The sequence below is a fragment of the Helobdella robusta genome, assembly GCF_000326865.2.
Source record: "Helobdella robusta unplaced genomic scaffold HELROscaffold_34, whole genome shotgun sequence".
Taxonomy (NCBI): Eukaryota; Metazoa; Annelida; class Clitellata; order Rhynchobdellida; family Glossiphoniidae; genus Helobdella; species Helobdella robusta.
This window is the reverse complement of record NW_008704659.1, coordinates 1414933-1420638: the sequence shown is the minus strand read 5'-3', so window position 1 is coordinate 1420638 and position 5706 is coordinate 1414933.

Here is a 5706-nt window from a genome sequence, read left to right as displayed (position 1 = left end):
ACAATAATAATAATAACATTGATAATAATAATAATAATATCAGCTCCATAATACATAAATAAGTACGATACCACCATCAATAGATTAGTAACATCAAAAAATTATATATAAATAAATAAGTATCATTAATAATAATACTAATAATAATAATTATGATAATAATAATAATAATAATAGAAATAATAAACAATGGCTGGCTGCCTGTCAGATGCGCCAAAACACGGAGTGATGATGTTTAATGGAAAGAAATGATGATGATGACGACGATGATGAAAATTGTTATTATTATTATTATTATTAATATTGTTATTATTATTGTTGTTGTTATTATCATTATTATTGTTGTTTTTGTTTTTAGTGGCAGTTCTATGGTAATATTAGTAGTAGTGGTGGTAATAATAATTATTATTATTAATATTATTAGGTTTTTTTTTTCTCCATAGTTCTTTCTTCTTACTCTTATCAACTTTTTAATATCTCACTTATTTAATTGCCGGCATTCATTTGATTTCCGTTTTTATTCATTCGTTCCATCCATCATTCATTAATTCATTTTGCATTCATTCGTTCATTCGCTCGTTCGTTCGTTCATTTGGTTGTTTTTTCGTTAGTTTGTACGTTCATTTGTTCATACGTTTGTTCGTTCGTTCATTCATTCATTCATTCGTTCGATCGTTCATCCATCCATTCATTCGTTCGATCGTTCATCCATCCATTCATTCATTTATTCATCCATCTAGTCATTCAATCATTCTTTCATAATTTTCACGCGCTCTCACCTTTGATTAAGTTATTGTTACATTACGTTCTATTATCATCATCAAATAAGAGAGAGGAGATATGGAAATAAAGAGAGGAGAGAGAGAAAAAGAAACAGAGTTAAAAGAGAAAAGGAATGAAAATGAATGTAAGAAGGAGAGAAAAATTAAGGGAAAGTGAGAAAGAAGAATCGGGAAATAAAAAGAGAGAATAAACGAGAGAAAAACTGAACGGGGAAAAAAGAGATAGAAGATGAAAGAGAGAGAAAAAGAGATAGAGGGAGAGAGAGAGAGAGGAAGAAAGAGAGCGAGGGAGAGAGGCAAAAAGTGTAAAGATATTTCTTTATTCAACTTTGATGTTCGGTTGATGTTGCGTTAAGATAGGAAAGTCGTGCTGGCCTGTGCTGGATCGAACGAAGGTGTTGTTGTTTTTAATATGTGATGTTGTTGTTGTTGTTAATACGTGATGTGATGTTGTTGTTGTTGTTAATATGTGATGTTGTTGTTGTTGTCACTAATATGTGATGTAATGCTGTTGTTGTTAATATGTGATGTTGTTGTTGTTGTTTTGTTGTTGTTGATGTTGACGATGACCTAATTGACGGTGCTGATAGTAATGCTGTTGTTGTTTTCTCTCAATTGCAGAAGCTATTGCCAGCTTTACATTTTCATAAATTTTTCTAATTTTTTCAAAATTCAAACAAGCTTCAATAACGATAAAATTATTTGGAATAAAATGAATAAAAATTTATATTTATCAGTATAACACTACAATAAGTTTTCAATCATAAGTACAACAGTACCACTATTTAAGTACATTAAGTACATTTGCACTCTCCTTTGTAAAATTTTCCATTGTACTTCAAAGTAACTCTCTCTTCTCAGTTACTTTCCGTTGGAACATTATTTTATCGTCAACAGCTGTCCCATTTATAATAATAATAATAATAATAACAACAATAATAATAATAATAATAATAGTAAAAATAATAATAATAATAATAATGATAATAACAATGATAATAATAATAATAATAATAATAATAATAATAATAATAATGATAATGATGATTATAATAATGATAATGATGCTAATGATAATTATGATAATGATAATGACTGCAAATAAAAAACAATATGAACAAGTATAAGTTTAGTAGTATTTATAAAAGTAGTGGTAGTAGTAGCGGCAGCACTTGTAGCGGTAGAAGTACTACTAGTAGTAGTAGTAGTAGTAGTAGCAGCAGCAGCAGCAGTAGTAGAGATGGTAGTAGTAGTTTTAGAATTAGTAGTAACAGTAGCAGCAGCAGCAGTAGTAATAGTAGTAGTAGTAGTAATAGTAGTAGTAGTAGTAGTAGTAGTAGTAGTAGTAGTAATAGTAGTAGAAGTAAATGTAGTAGCGGTAATAGTAGTGGTAGTAGTAGCAGTAATAGTAGTGCGAAATGAAGTAGTAGTAATAGTATTGAGCAAATGTCAGTCCTGGTAAACAATTGAATTGTTTGTTGTTAAAGTAATTGTTTAGAGACACGAGTTTCTGAATTCATTTGCATTAAAAAGTTGGCTGATTGTCGTCTCGTCCGATTGTTTTGGATTAGTTTGTTTGGATGTTAAGCTAGAAAAAAATGCGTTTTTATTGTTGTTGTTTTTATTATTTGTTTTTTGTTTGTTTGTCTGTTTTATGTATTTGATCTATTGATTGAAAAATTCATCAATCTATGTATTATTATTATTAATATTATTATTATTATTATTAGAGAATTTATATAGCGCCCTTTAATGCAACTCAAAAGCGTCTGGTGAAATCATTGGAAAAAAGAATCGTCTTCAAATATTTTGGAAACTTCTGAATAGTTGAACCAGGTTGACGGAGGCTGTATGGCAGGGAGTTCCAAACTTGTGGACCAGCAATGGCAAAATTCCTATTATCCTTATGTCTACCGATCTATCTATCCATGTATCAATCTATAGATACATCCATCCGACCATCAATCAATCTATCCATCCATCTATCAATCTATCTATTCATCTATCAATTTATCTATCCATCTATCTATCAATCTATAGATAAATTTATCTATCCATCAATCTATCCATCCATCCACCCATCGATTTGTGTAGACACATACAACATACACCGGCATAAACCATACGAAACTATCCTTCTCACAATGAAACAAGCAGAGATATTCATAGATACATGCCGATGATTGAACAAATACATGCCGAAATACATGCAGACGTACACTCATACTTCCACACATTCCCAGATACTTATATACAAATGCATAGAAACATGTAAACTTACATTCATACACGCAAAAAACATAAGCATATATATATACATGCGTATATACGCATACATTCCACACACACACGCACACACACACACACCGCACACACACATGCACGGCACACATCCAAACAAATACATCCAAACACATACACACGCACGCAAGCACATTCACACACGAACGCACACACACGCACACACACATATACGTAGTGCCCGGGGCATAGAACGCAACTTTCGATTGACTGAGGACACTAAGAATATTACGAAAGACGATTATTTGCCTGATGAAATCTTCTTAAACGAACTTTTGACTTGAATGGATCTTTTGTCACAATGGAATACAAGCGTTTCTTTTATTCATTCATTCGTTCTGTCTTTCATTCATTCATTCATCCTCCTTCTTATTTTTTCTTCAAGTCATCATATCTTTCGTTCATTCGTTCATTCATTATTTTTTTTCATTTGTTCATTTATTCGTCATTTATTTTTTTTTATTCATCCGTGCTTCACTGATTAATTTTATTTCTAACATTCTCTTTCATTCATTCCTTTTTTCTTTCACTCATTTTTTCATTTTTTTCCCATTCATTCATTCCTATTTTTATTTCTCTTTTCAAATATTCGTTACATTTATCTTTTCTTACCCAGCCTTCTCTTCTTACCTTCTCTCTTTCATAATTTCTTATTCGCTTCTTTGATACAAACCTCTTGTAATCGTTATTCTGCTGCTGTTGCTGATGATGATAATGTTTTTATATCTTTGTAACTTCTTCCTGTTTAATATTTTACGTCCATTCTCCTTCTCTCTCTCTCTCTCTCTCTCTCTCTCTCTCTCTCTCTCTATTTCTCTCTCTTTCTCTCTCTATTTTTCTCTATCTCATCATCATCCTTGTCATCATCATCATCATCTTCATTATCATCATCTGTTAACCTTTGACCTTTTTTGATAACAACCATTTCTTTTGTGGCTGTCGTATCTTCTTTATATTTATTTTTCCGATTATTTCTTTATAATCATTAAAATTTTTTAAATTTTCGGAGTTGAATAAATATGGTTTGGCTATTTTTATTTCTGGTTATCATCATCATCATCATCATCATCATAATAACGACGACGATGATGATGATGATTATTTCCCACACTGTGAAGTCATCACCAACATTCTCTTTTCTCTTTATTTTTATTATTTGCCATCTTCATCATCACCTCCATCATCATCATCATCATCAACATTCATTCATCTATTCATCCATTCATTCACCCTTTCACAATAAGCAACAAGTATCCATTGTGTGACCGGAAATGACCCCGAGGTCATTGAGTCACGTGGTACAAGACAGAGCCTCTGGTTATCTATCTACGTGTTTGTTATTGTGCTCTGCTAATGATGATGATCATGGCGATGACTACGACGATGATGAGGAGGATGATGATGATGATGATGACAATGATGGTGATAATGACGGGGTGGTGACGATGATGATGAAGAAGAAATGAATGAATGAATGAATGAATGAATGAATGAATGAATGAATGAATGAATGAATGAATGAATGAATGAATGAATGAATGAATGAATGAATGAATGAATGAATGAATGAATGAATGAATGAATGAATGAATGAATGAATGAATGAATGAATGAATGAATGAACGAATGAATGAACAAACCAACGAACATTTGAATGAATAGTTGGATGAATTAATTAATTGAATGAATTAATTAATTAATCTATGTTTGAATGAATGAATGAACAAGAACGGCAAAAAAAATACGCACGCCTTGTTAAATAAAAGTCATAATTCAAACTTGACCTACTTTAATTTAATTGGTCAGCACCTGTGTGACGTCATTGATCAGGTGACATATGCTATCCAATCATACGTCTTTCATCTTTCCGGAGCAATTATTGTTCACGTTGGCTCTTGTCAATATTTTCTTTAAAATTTTGGCAAACGTTTTACAAAAATTTTATTATAGTCATCAAATTTTGGAAAAATAAATTTTAGAAATCATTTTTTTTTAAATTTAAAATTGATTTCATACAAAGAACATTTCATTAAGTTGAAAAAATTTGTCTAAAAAGTTAATAGTAAAAATATTCATAATAAAATCTATTCGTAATAATATAATAATAATAGTGACATTATAATTGAGTATTAATTATTGTTATAATTAATCTAAATTATAATTAATAATTAGTTTTGCAAAAATACGAAAACAAGCCAAAACTATTGAAAAGACATTTTTTTGGCCCTTCAGGTACACATGAACACATGTAAGCAGGACAAAAAATGGCTAAAAAATTAATACTTTGAGAAACGAAACGAATTAAAGGAAAAACAATAATAATAATAGGAACACTAAATAATACAAACAAAACGAATAATAATAATGATAAGAGCAGTGATATTCACACACAAACAAGAAAAAACATCAAATGTAGATAAGAAGAAGAAGAAAAAATGATAATTAATATATCTGGCAGAGTCACGAGATGAGGATATGTTCATATAAATAAATTACATTTCACCTTCTTTGTTGGTTTAATCAAATCTATAAAGATCACACAACACGCGCACATTCTCTCTACAGATGGGTACAAAATACGCTGGTACTCAGGTACTTCGTACACCAGTACTTACTTACTACT